The sequence below is a fragment of the Pongo pygmaeus genome, chromosome 16, assembly GCF_028885625.2.
Source record: "Pongo pygmaeus isolate AG05252 chromosome 16, NHGRI_mPonPyg2-v2.0_pri, whole genome shotgun sequence".
NCBI lineage: Eukaryota > Metazoa > Chordata > Mammalia > Primates > Hominidae > Pongo > Pongo pygmaeus.
The window spans coordinates 21,178,408-21,191,942 of record NC_072389.2 but is presented as its reverse complement, the minus strand read 5'-3'; the positions used below and the strand labels follow the sequence as shown (position 1 = coordinate 21,191,942).

The 13,535-nt window shown below is 42.0% G+C and overlaps 1 protein-coding gene and 1 long non-coding RNA gene across 2 annotated transcripts in view; one reads left to right on the top strand and one right to left on the bottom strand.

The window, feature by feature from the left end:
• Positions 1–13,535, top strand: part of LOC134738363 (putative GED domain-containing protein DNM1P46) — an 87,799-nt gene that overhangs the window by 19,820 nt on the left and 54,444 nt on the right. The window lies entirely within an intron of this gene.
• Positions 4,347–6,718, bottom strand: LOC134738367 (uncharacterized). Its single transcript, XR_010124049.1, has 3 exons — positions 6,421–6,718; positions 5,900–5,995; positions 4,347–4,738 (listed from the first exon to the last, which is right to left on the bottom strand). It is a non-coding gene; the product is annotated as an uncharacterized LOC134738367 (long non-coding RNA).

Genomic DNA, 13,535 nt, shown 5'->3' with positions numbered 1-13,535 from the left:
ACAGGTGCCCGCCACCACGCCTGGCTAATTTTTTGTATTTTGGCTTAGTAGAGATGGGGCATCACCATGTTAGCCAGGATGGTCTCGATCTCCTGCCCTCGTGATCCACCAGCCTCGGCCTCCCAAAGTGCTGGGATTACAGGCATGAGCCATCGCACCCGGCCAAAGTGTTCATTTTTTTTTTTTAAGAATCTACAGTTATGAAAACTAACTGAAGTAGTGGAAAATCTGGGGACCAATACGCAGAAGAAGGAAAAAGACAAAGACTCATCCTCCATATTGGATACTTATTTAAACCAGAATTTGTCAGCCTCAGCAATATTGATATATTGGGCCAGATAATTCTTTGTGGAGGGTTCTCCTGGTGTGTTGTCGGACATTTAGTAACATTCCCTCTACCCACAGAATGCCAATAAGACCTCCCGACCATGACCAGTTGTGACCACAAAAATGTCTCCAGATATTTCCAAACGTCCCATAGGAGGCAAAATACTCCTGCCATTGAAAATTACTGTGTAAACCAGATCTACATCCTAGATCTTAGAAAAAAGATGTAAAGCTTCCCAACTCAGCCCTGCATACCCTTGATACTGAAATGAAATAACAGCCTTAAAGGAAGCAAACAAAACTATAATCTTATTTAATACAGAAGTAAAAATGCAAAAATAAAATATTACCATAGCCATTCTAACAGTGTTTACTATAGGAATGCAAAGATAATTCAAAATTAGGAAAACTTCATCAGGCAATTCACAAATTATATTTCTACATATAATTGAAGGCACAATCATGACAAACAAAGTAGCTCTATATGCATTAGGTCCATGATCTATTCGGTGAAAAACACAAGTTGCAGATGTCTTACAGAAGGAAAACTTAACACTGAACACATATTTTCACCATTTACTCTTTGTCCTGAGGCTCCAATAGAAATACAGTGAAGAATAAACATTGTATGAGCACACAATTACAAAAAAGGAATGGGGTTACCAACAGAAGAGAATTCATCTTCATTAGACAATGACAGTAAATGGAAAATGGTTAATTAATGGAGCAAAGCAAACAAAGGTGGAGGTCAGGAGGATACTGAGAACAACGAGGCTAATTTGTCCCACAGCAACCTGGAAATGATCTAGACTCAGACACGAGGTACCCCCGAGAGTGGGACTGATAGGCAAGACTGAAAACAGAGATTAACCAAAAGCCCAGACAGAGAACACGTTTTCCAGGCCCTGAAACACACTGCTGGCCCCATCTCCTTAAACAGAACCCAAGCAAACATATCTACCTCAGGCAAGAGAATGTAGATTTTACATCCAGAGGAATGGAGTAGTTCCAGCCATCATTTATGATTGCACCAGGAGATAAGATAGAGGGATGGAGGATAACAATTAGGAATCAGCATACATTCCTCCTAAAAGCTATCAGTTGACAAGTCTTTGCCACAAAGAACTCCCAATCAATTTTTATTTATTTTTACTTTTATTTTTATTTATTTATTTTTTTGAGACAGGGTCTTGCTCTTTCACCCAGGCTGGAATGCAGGAATGCAGTGGCATGATCACAGCTCACTGCAGCCTCAATCTCCTGGGCTCAAGCAATCCTCCTGCCTCAGCCTCCCAAGTAGCTGAGACTGCAGATGGGTGTCACCACACTTAGCTATTTTTTTTTTTGGTAAAGATGGGGTCTCACTATGTTGCCCAAACTAGTATTGAGCTCCTGGGCTCAAGAGATCCTCCCACTTCGGTCTCCCAAAGCACTGAGATTATAGGTGTGAGTCACCACACCCCACCTCCCAGTCTTTTAGTACCTCTCTCAAATATGAATGAACAAATAAAGAATGAAAAAAAGACTACAGGTCAGGCACGGTGGCTCATGTCTGTAATCCCAGCACTTTGGGAGGCTGAGGTGGGTGGATCACCTGAGGTTGGGAGTTCCAGACCAGACTGACCAACATGGAGAAATCCCATCTCTACTAAAAATACACAAATTAGCTGGGCATGGTAGCACATGCCTGTAATCTCAGCTACTTGGGAGGCTGAGGCAGGAGAACTGCTTGAACCTGGGAGGCAGAGGTTGTGGTGAGCCGAGATCACATCATTGTACTCCAGCCTAGGCAACAAGAACAAAACTGGGTCTCAAAAAAAAAAAAAAAAGACTACAAATGATAAGCAACATAGAATAGATATTTAAGGAAAGGCTTTAAAAAGAAAAATAAGACCAGAATAAACTAAGAAAAAAATTATTAAAGAACAAAGAGATGCCAGGGAGAAGACAGAGTATCAAAATCACTTCATAAGGACACTTGTGAATATATTACATGTATAAAACAAAACAGAATATGAATAAGAAATAATCAGAGAAGAAAAAGTTCTTAGAACTCATGCTTCATCTTGGGAGTTGGTCGCCAATGAGCCATACCTCCTGTCATCATGTCCTTAGACAGGCCCATCCATAGTCAATCTGGGTTGGCCCCAACACTCACTTTAACCTATAGCATGTCGTAGAAATGACACTGGAGCTGTTCCAGGTCTAAGCCTTAAGAACCTCTGGCAGCTTCATTTCTGTGCTTCTGGAAGCCAAACATAAGAATTGACTACCCTCTTGGAGAAAGAAAAGCCACATGAAGAGACCCGAGACGATGAGATGTTATGCAGAGAGAAAGGCCACATCAAGAAACACCAAGGCAGCAGACCTGTGGGTGAAGAAGCCATCTCAGACATTCGACTACAGCTGAGCATCCAGATGACCAGTCCCTGACACTGTCTAACTGCACAGTGAGAGCTGCCAAATGAGACCAGAAGAAAAACTGTCCAGCTAGCCCCAGTTAATCCATACAGTAGTGACAGATAGACAGATGTGTAGTTTTATGCCATTAAGTTTTGAGAAAATTGGTTAAGCAACAATAAATAACCAAAACAAAACTTAAAGTTATTACAGTCCAAATAAAATTTCCTGAAAGTCAAAAGATAAGAAAATATTCCAGAACTTTAAATTTAAAAAAAAATTAGAAATAACTTGAAATACAAGACTCAAGACATGAGGTCCAAAATCCAATTAATAGACACTTCAAAATGAACAAATAAAATGGAAAAGAGAAAGTTAACACCAAAAATATGACAAGATTCAAGACTCCAACTTTGAAAGAGCCTATCCATAGGCCTGTTCATTTGGTGTACCCAGCACAATGAATGAAAAAAGACCCACACTAAGTACATTGTTGTGCTATTTCAGCTCACCAAGGAAAGGACAAATTCCTAAAAGCTTCCAGGGAGAAAGTCATGCATAAACAAGTGAAACTCAGGATGGCATGAGGTTTCACCACCACGACTGGTTAGAAGACAAAAGCACAGACTTTGAAATTCTAAGGTAAAATTATCCTCAACCTAGAAATACATAATCAAGCAAACTATCAATCAAGTGTGAGGATAGAATATGAGAGACGTGAATACTGATGGGGATGTGGTATGCAGCAGGCACTGTTCTAAATGGTTTACATGTACCAACCCAATTAAGAAACTTAAAGTACACACACCACACACACACACACACACACACACACACACACACACACTGTTCTAAATGGTTTACATGTACCAACCCAATTAAGAAACTTAAAGTACACACACCACACACACACGCACACACACACACACACACACAGTTCTTCCTGCTAATCACTTTACAATGAAACAACCAAGTAGCTAACCCAGAGCCCACAAAGGCAGAGTAAAAATTCTAACACTTGGTAAAATAAAAATGCACATATACCCTGTGACCTAAAAAAAAAATGCTTAAGTATTCAAAGACAGACAGCAATTACAGCTACTGAGAACATCATTGTAAGCAAACTGAGGCAGAGAAAACAAAGGTGCTAATGAGGGTTTGAACCACCTAACCTGCGGAAACCAACTGGATGCTTTCCTAGGTTCCGAGCTGGCATTGTCTTTCAGAATGATCTAGAAGAGGTCACATGACACTGTTACAAAGGATCTGGAGAAAGGGACCCTTGCTTTATCACTCCGGTGCTCCAGTCATGCTTCATATTTTCACTTCTTACACTCTTTCACATGAAGTCAATTTGCAGACTTCCATCAAGCACTTAGATAGCTTTTTGTAATGTTCATGACAAGTTCTGGATGTTATCTCTGCACTTTTGACAAATTCTTAGCAGTTAACTTACAAGGCAGTTAACATTTTTGTTCAAACACAGTATAGCTAGAACAGGGTCATATACTCAATAAAACAAATATTTACCAAGCATTCATTGAGTGGAAGATAAAATGCACAAAGCATAATTATAAAATATTCTCCCCTGCCATGATACAACAAAATTTTTAAAGGCTTACGGAATATAGCATAACATGACCAAAGCAAAAACAGTAAGGACTAAAGAAGGGAGGAAGGGAAAATATCAGCATGAACTGAATATGACCCAGAAGAGGCTTGATGGTCAGACATGTAAAGATGTTTTGGGTAGGGTTAAGGGGTGGAAGTCAGGGGCACAGGTCAGAGGCACATTCTACAAGGGAAAAACAGCTGATACAGAAGCCTGAAAGGTAAAGTGGGCAGAGCACCTGTACAGGACTCTTACCTGCCGCAGAAAGGTTACAATGCACCTTACCAGAACACAGCAGCACACAGCCAGGCCTGGGGCAGAGGGATCACTCAAACAGCACCAGAGGCTGCATTCCTACTTTTCTTCTGTCAACAAGTCCATTTTCATTGTTAGTTTCTCCTTCAACACAAACATAAAAACAATTGGCTGAACACACGGGAACAAGGAAAATCTGACTGAAGAATGAGACATTAAAACTTAAGGGCCTTGGGTCCTGGTGCGGTGGCTCATGCCTGGAATCCCAGCACTTTGGGAGGCAGAGGTGGGTCATTTGAGGTCAGGAGTTCAAGACTAGTCTGGCCAACACGGTGAAACCCCGTCTCTACTAAAAACACAAAAGTTAGCCAGGTGTGGTGGTGGGCACCTGTAATTTCAGCTACTTGGGAGGCTGAGGCAGGAGAATTGCTTTAACCAGTGGACTGTCAAGAGAGGTAGGCTGCAGTGAACTGAGATCGCACCACTGCACTCCAGCCTGGGTTACACAGTGAGACTCTGTCTCAAAAAAAAAAAAAAAGTCATGGTCATGGTAAAAAACCTATGGCTTTGGAAGGCTTTCTCGGTAATGTCCTAGAATTAAGGTTAAGCCTACGTTTCATGGTAACTGAACAGGAAACCAGCCTGACCAACATCCTTCTGCCAAGTGGCTTGCTCTCAGCTCCTCTTGGTTGGGCCTTGGGCAGCCAGACTGTCTGGTTTTAATCCTTGCTCTGCCACCTGTGACCTTGGACAAGTTACCTACCTTCAGTTACCTCATCTACAAGATGCAGATATTAATAATACCCTCTTTTTAATTTACTCAGAGGATTAAAAGAGTTAATAAAAAGTAAAAAATAAAAAGACTTGGTAAGCATAGGCACAGAGGAAAAAAAAAGTAAAAATAAATAATTAAATAAAAAGACCAGTGCCTAGCACATAAAAGTTCATCAGGAATTAATTCTATAATATGAACTCAATTTTGCAAAACTTCAAAGTACATATAACTTTTAACTTACTAGGGTATACATACCAATAATAAATTTACAACGGTAGACATGTTTGCCTACTGGAAATACAACAAAGACTAAACAAGCAGATACTAAATCATTAAGCAGTTATGAGTTAGTATCTTTAATTTTCTTATACTTCTATATTTTCTATAGATCATCTTTGTAACAAGAAGAAAACAAACCAAATGAAAATGAAATGAATTCTCTCAGAAAGAATTAAGTCAAGACACGAAGAAGGCTGACAAAGTAATATAAAATATATCTTATGGTTTATGTAAAATTCTTAATAAAATACCTTCTTTCCTCCAAGCTGCACTCTGGCTTTGCCTTTGAGTCAGGTGGCTTTTCTTTGCATGATGACTGGTTCTGTCGAGTAGGCACTGCTTCAGCCCTACAGGAAGAACAAAACATCTCTGGAACACAGCAGCATTCCTGATTCCCACTTGAGAAGGCCTAACAAAATGGCATATGCCTCAACAGCAGCACATCAGTGTTAAAAAGTCTGGAGTCAAGGGGAAAAAGTAAAATTGGACCATTTCCAGAATCGCACAAAAAGCAACAAACTGACGTTCTAAGTGCCCAACGTGAGCAAATTAGAACCTTAAATAAAGGTCACTCTTAATGCCTATCCCAGCATAGATTCAGTACCAAGAACAGCGTCATTTTACTGGTTTACCTTTTTCATTCTTGAAAGTAGGAGCTATGAAAAAAAAAACACTAAAATTTCTCCAAGAGAACCTTCTACTTTCTATCTAACTTACATAATCAAAACACTCTATGGAGGTTGAAAATTGAGTATTATAAGAAAATAATCACCTGTTCTGTGAGAAGTTCAATACATAATGCTCCTCCACCCAATACATACCTTAAAAAGAAAAAAGGAAACATACAAAATTATCTCGAGAATTATTCCTGCTTAAACAATTTCTATGTGCCATTACTAAGAAAGTAGACACACAGTAAAGATGAGAAGAGAACATGCAAACATGAACATACTTGTTAGGGATATAGGACTATGGGTAATTTAAAAATTTTCATGGTATTACTCTCATGTAATTGCTCTGAAATTCTAGTCAGTTGTTTGAAATGGCTCTTAGAACAGAATACTTTGACATTTTTATGATGTCAAAAACTAAGAACTTAGCTCTAAATATTCCAAAGAATAGGGGCAGAAGAACCCCTTTCCTTAAATGGCATTTGAGTATTCTTTACAACTCAAACTTTCTCTCCCATCCTGTGATGGCCAAGAGTTTTTCCTCTGACAATGGCATTGACCTTACCCTATCCAAAATATGAACATCTGCATGGTTTCCTGGTTCAAATTGTTTTTATCCATTCTGTCGTGAGCATCAAATGGTTCAGACCAGGCAGCACCTCTCTGGGACTCCTCAAGTCCTTTCTAGATCTGAAAGACTATTCTCTGAACCAAAAACAACTTCTGGGGGTGTACCAAATCTCCCATTAGAAAATTATTTAGATCCATATGTTTTAACTTTTTAACTCTTTCTCAAACAAAATAATTTCATTTCTCCTTTACTGTTATTTTAAATTTCAAAATACACAGATAGTATGTCTAAAATAAAATCAAGGGAATGACAGTTGTAGAACACAAACTGTGGTAATTTTGAAAACACAAAAGCTAAGACCACTAATTAGGTCTATGTGGACACCAAGTCCACCACAACCTGTTCTGTCCTCCGGGGCTCTGCCCACACCTTTCCCTTGCCTGAGATTCCTTCTGCTTCCTACCCTTCCAAATGCTGTATTTCCCCTGGAAGACTTACCAAGACCACTCTAGCCTGCACATCTTCCATTCCAGCTAACCAAAGGCATCCTCGGGTTGACTAAACCAAATTATTTTGCAGAGAAGGCATCTAAAAACTTCTACTGTAGACTATTCACCTTAATAACTGTTATTGTGACATTATTCAATAATAAAATGAGGGAAAGAAGTCCTCTTCAATCCCTTATCCTGGAGAATCGAAGCAAGTGTCTTTCTCACTTGCTTTGCCCAAACCCTGGGACCTTTCAAAGTAGAAGTTTAATGGAAGGGAAAGAAAATCTAAAAGAAAAACTCTCCAAAAAATTAAACTTGGGCAAAGAATCATGGGATTAAAAATGTTTATTCTTTGTGTATTTGATTTCTGAAACATAGAAATCTATCACCCACTCCTTAAATCTGCCACCGGGCTAAGAGAGTGTTGTATGGAATATGCACTCACTGACTTAACAGAATTAGAACATCCAGGCACTCGGTGAGATTTTGCTTCCACAACCGCTCAAAATCTAGTCATTAGTTAATGAGTTAACACCACACCTGATCTTCAAATTTTGGAAATGCTGACGGTAGACAGGGACTTGTTTTGGGAAAGGAAGTACACAGTAGACATTGTTACCCATGATCCAACCACCACCACCTTTCCTTTAAAGTACCCCACTCTTCCTTTAAGGTTGCAGAGTCTCAGAAAGTGGGAAGAAAGGAAGTTTTTGCATTTTTGGGTCAAAACAAAGTACATTTGTGCAACCACATAATGCCCATGCAAAGGTTTGTTGAAATCTAAACCCAAGACAGAAGTAGTTCTAGCACCTCCACAAAAAGTAAGGTAGGTAAACTTTTCCTTAATGTACACTTTCAGCAGCATCAACACCTAAAAGTGGTTGACTTTACTACTGTACTAAATTAAATTACATTCATTTTGTCAACATGTGTTCCAAATTCATACTGATCTTTGTCTCCAAGGGGTTCCTGCTGAATATTGAGACAGTTGAAGATTACTAGGGGAAAAAATTCTTAATAATTGAAGTTAGGGTCATCTAAGGATAATATGCCACATATACAGACACAGCCATATTTTCAACTTTAAAAAAGTTCAGTTGTCCAAGTTGTACATCAAACACTCTCCTAAGCTTAGCATCTTCAGGCATTTGATTTATAATCTCTGTAAAGAAAAACCAGTCACAGAATGCCACATTTGGTATGATTCTATTTATATGAAATGCCCAGGATAGGCAAACCTACAGAGATAGAAATTAGATTAGAGGTTGCCAGGATCAACAGTGGGGAAGATGGGTACAGGGAGTGACGGCTAGTGGGTACAGGGTTTCTTTTTGGGGAGATGAAAATGTTCTGAAATTAGGGAGTGATAATGTCTGCAGAACTCTGAATATACTAAAAACCACTGAACTGTACACTTGAAGGGTGAGGCTTATTATATAAAAACTGTATCACAATAAAGCTCTTAGTTTAAAAAATGTTTGTCTATGTCAAGAAACAAAGAAATAGGGTCATAGCTAGAACATATGGGATATAAAATATGGGAACAAAACTGCTTAATAATCTATCTAGAATTACACAATGCTTAGTCTTTACCCTGACTAAAATCACGAGCTTTGTGTTTTATCGATATTTCACATTTTTTACTTCTTCTAAGTCAGCCAGTAATTCCTCCTTCTCACTTAATAGTTGACTACAAAGACCAAGCCATTTTGATTCTGCCGCCAATGAGCTTTCACATTTCTTTCCTCCTTCCATCCCCATGACTACCAAACCAATGTAGGTTCTCCTCACTTCACTCTAAGACGACAGTGTGGCCCTCAAACACTGTCACACTCTTCAAGGCTCTGTGAGGACAATGTGACTCATATTCTCTTCTGCTGTCACCAGATTTATTCTAAGACAGTTTCTTTACTGTTCCTCCCATTTCTCCACCAGTTACACAGAAAGATGACTATCCAGACATGGTGTCATGTGCCTGTGGTCCCAGCTACTCAGGAGGCTGAGGTGGCAGGAGCACTTGAGAATGTGAGATTCAGACTGCAGTGAGACATGATCATGCCACCGCACTCCAGCCTGGGCAACACAGTGAGATTGTCTCAATAAATAAATAAATAAATAAATAAATAAATAAATAAATAAATGTGGTCTATCCATGCAACAGAATATTATAAAATTATCAGCCTTAAAAAAGAAAGAAGCCCTGTCACATGCTACAATATAGATGAACCTTGAAAACATCATACTAATAGAAATCAGCCAGTCACACAAAGACAAATAGTGTATGATTTCTCTTACCTTAGGTTCGATATTAGTCAAACTCATAGAAACAGAAAATAGAACGGTTGTTTCCAGAAGCCAGGGGATAGAGAAATGGGGAGTTGTTGTATAGTGGCTATAGTTTCAGTTCTCCAAGAGAAGCAAGTTCTAGAAACTTGTTACTCAACAACATGTATATACTTAACACTACTGCACCGTATACATACACATGGTTAATATGGTAAATTTTATGTTGTGTGTTATTATCATAATGTTTTTAAAAGAAGGGGCTTGTGTTTCCCTTCGTTGTGATCACTCATTTTTCACTTCAGCATTTTGAACTTCAGATTTCCTGTAGCTGTTTTACTGAGCCCTGGAATTACCAGCTCAGAATGTCTCCACCACCTTGTAACCTTGTAGGCAGACACTTTTCAGCATCTTATTGGGCTCCGTGTGCTTGACGCTTAAAGTGACATGGGGACATGCCACTTGCTGAGAGGCAAAGAAAGGCAAAAGGTGATTGCTTTCCTGGCATCGATGAAGGCAGAGAGAAGGGATCTTGGAGGCACAGATGTTAAGCCATAAGCAATAACAAGAGTTGCCAAAAAGAGAACTAACCACTCTCCTGGTAACATTTGCAGGTGTTTTTCACAGGGCCAGTGGATTTCACAATGTGAGTGCTGTCCAGCACCAAAGGGAATGGCCAACAGGCATGGAGGAGCAGCCTGCAGCATCCAGCACCCAGGAGGATGGCCAGCACACATGGAGCAGCTTGCAGTGTCCAGCACCCAGTAGGATGGCCAGGAGGCATGGAGCAGCCTGCCTGTCCCAGGAAAGCAGGAGTCACCGGACACAACTGGACCCCAGTAGGCATGTACATTAGTTTCCTGTGGCTATTAGAGCAAATTACCAAAAAGTTGGTGAATCAAAACAGCAGAAATTTATCTTCTCACAGTTTTGGATATCAGAAGTCCAAAGTCAGTATCACTGGGCTGAAGTCTAGGTATCAGCAGAGCCAGTGCTCTCAGAGGCTGAGGGGAAAATCCATTCTCTGACTTTCCCAGCTTCTGGTGGCTGCTGGCATTCATTGGCTTGCAGCTGCACCACTCCTGGCTCTGCCTCCTTGGTCACAGGGCCTCCTTCTCTTCTGTCTGAAGTTAAATCTCCTTTATCTCCCTCTTATAAGGATATATGTGCCAGGATTTAATGCCCACAGAGACAATCCAGGATAATCTCTCCTCAAGATCCTTAACTTAATCATACCTGAAAATATGCTTTTTCCAAATGAGGTAACATTTACAGGTTCTAGGAATTAGGACTTAATTATTAGCTCCCACTTATAAGTGAGAACATGCAGTATTTGGTTTTCTGTCTCTGTGTTAGTTTCCTGAGGATTATGGCCTCCAACTGCATCCATGTTGCTGAAAAGGACATGGTTTTGTTCGTTTTTATAGCTTCATAGTATTCCATGTTGTATATGTCCCACATTTTCTTAAAAAGAGATTTATTATGGAAGCTGAAACACTCAGGAAAATTGGTGATTTAATTCTGTCCAAGTCAGAAGGCCTGAGAACCAGGAGAGCTGATGGTGTACATCCCAGTCCCAGGGCAGAAGATGAGATGTCCCAGCACAAGCAAAGAGGCAGAAAGAAAGGGGGCAAATTTCCCCTTCCTCCCTTTGTTCTACTCAAGCCCTCACCAGGTTGGACGATGTCCATCTCCATGGGGCCATCTATGTTACTGAATTCACTGACTCAAAAGCTAATGTCATCTGGAAACACTCACAAACACACCCAGAAACAATGTTTAATCTGAGCACCCTGTGGCCCAGTCAAGTTGGCACATAAAATTAACCCTCACAGTGTAATCCCAGGAGCGAGGCAGATCGCTTGAGCCTGGGAGTTCCAGACCCACCTGGGCAACATGGTGAAACCTGTTTTTTTGTTATTGTTTGTTTGTTTTTCAGATGGAGTTTCGCTCTTGTTGCCCAGGCTGGAGTAAATGACGGCTCACTACAACCTCCACCTCCCAGTTTTAAGTGATCTTCCCACCTCAGCCTCCCAAGTGGCTGGGATTGCAGGAGTGAGCCACCATGCCTGGCTGATTTTTTTTTTTTTTTTGGTGGAGACAGGTTTCTCCATATTGGTCAGGCTGGTCTCAAACTCCCAACCTCAGGTTATCCACCCACCTCAGCCTCCCGGGGGTGCTGGGATTGCAGGCATGAGCCACCATGCCTGGCCCAATTTATTAATCAGAAAGGCATAGATCAGCCTGGCGTGGTGGCTCACCCTTGTGATCCTAGGACTTTGGACGGCCGAGCGCAGCAGATCACTTGAACCTAGGAGTTCCAGACCGGCCTGGGCAACATGGTGAACACGGTCTTTTTTTTTTTTTTGAGTGGAGTTTCACTCTTGTTTTCCAGGCTGCAGTGCAGTGGCACGGTCTCGACTCACTGCGGCCTCCACCTCCCAGGTTTAGGTGGTTCTCCTGCCTCAGCCTCCTGAGTGGCTGGGATTGCAGGCATGAGCCACCATGCCAGCTAATTTTGGTTTTTTTTTTGGTACAGATGGGGTTTCTCCGTGTTGGTCGGGCTGATCTCGAGCTCCTGACCTCGGGTGATCCACCTGCCTCCACCTCCCTGGGTGCTGGGATTGCATGCGTGAGCCACCATGCCCGGCTTTTTTTTTTTTTGGTAGAGACAGGGTTTCTCACTGTTGGTCAGGCTGGTCTCAAACTCCGGACCTCAGGTGATCCACCCGCCTCGCCTACCGGGGTGCTGGGGTTGCAGGCATGAGCCACCACGCCTGGTCCAATTTACTAATCAGAAAGGAATAGATCAACCTGGCGTGGTAGCTCACGCTTGTGATCCCAGTAATTTGGATGGCCGAGCGCGGCAGATCGATTGAGCCTAGGACTTCCAGACCGGCCTGGGCAACGTGGTGAAACATGGTCTTTTCTTTTTTTTTTTTTTGAGTGGAGTTTCGCTCTTGTTTTCCAGGCTGGAGGGCAGTGGCTCGGTCTCAGCTCACCGTGGCCTTCGCCTCCCAGGTTTAGGTGGTTCTCCTGCCTCAGCCTCCTGAGTGGCTGGGATTGCAGGCATGAGCCACCATGCCAGCTAATTTTGGTTTTATTTTTTTTGGTACAGACGGGGTTTCTCCGTGTTGGTCGGGCTGATCTCGAGCTCCTGATCTTGGGTGATCCACCTGCCTCGACCTCCCTGGGTGCTGGGATTGCAGGCGTGAGCCACCATGCCCGGCTTTTTTTTTTTTTTCTTTGGTAGAGACTGAGTTTCTCTCTGTTAGTCAGGCTGGTCTCGAACTCCGGACCTCAGGTGATCCGCCCGCCTCGCCTCCTGGGGTGCTGGGATTGCAGGCGTGAGCCACCACACCCGGTCCAATTTATTAATCACAAAGGAATAGATTGGCCTGGTGTAGTGCCTGCCCCTTGTGATCCCAGGACTTTGGACGGCTGAGAGTGGCAGATCGCTCCAGCCTAGGAGTTCCAGATCGCCTGGGCAACATGGTGAAACTGGTCTGTGTTTTGAGATGGAGTTTCACTCTTGTTGTCCAGGCTGGAGTGCAATGGTGTGATCTCGCTCACCGCAACCTCCGCCTCCTGGGTTTAGGTGATTCTCCTGCCTAGGCCTCCCTAGTAGCTGGGATTACAGGCATGAGCCACCATGTCCAGCTAATTTTTTTTTTTTTTTTTTCAGTAGAGATGGTGTTTCTTCAGGTTGGTCAGGCTGGTCTCCCACCTCGGGTGATCCGCCCGCCTCTGCCTTCCAAAGTGCTGGGATTGCAGGGGTGAGCCACTGCGCCCGGCGGAAACCCAGAAGGGAAAAACAAAACAAAGCCCACAAAGATTAGCCGGGGGTGGTGGGCCGTGCAGGTAGTCCCAG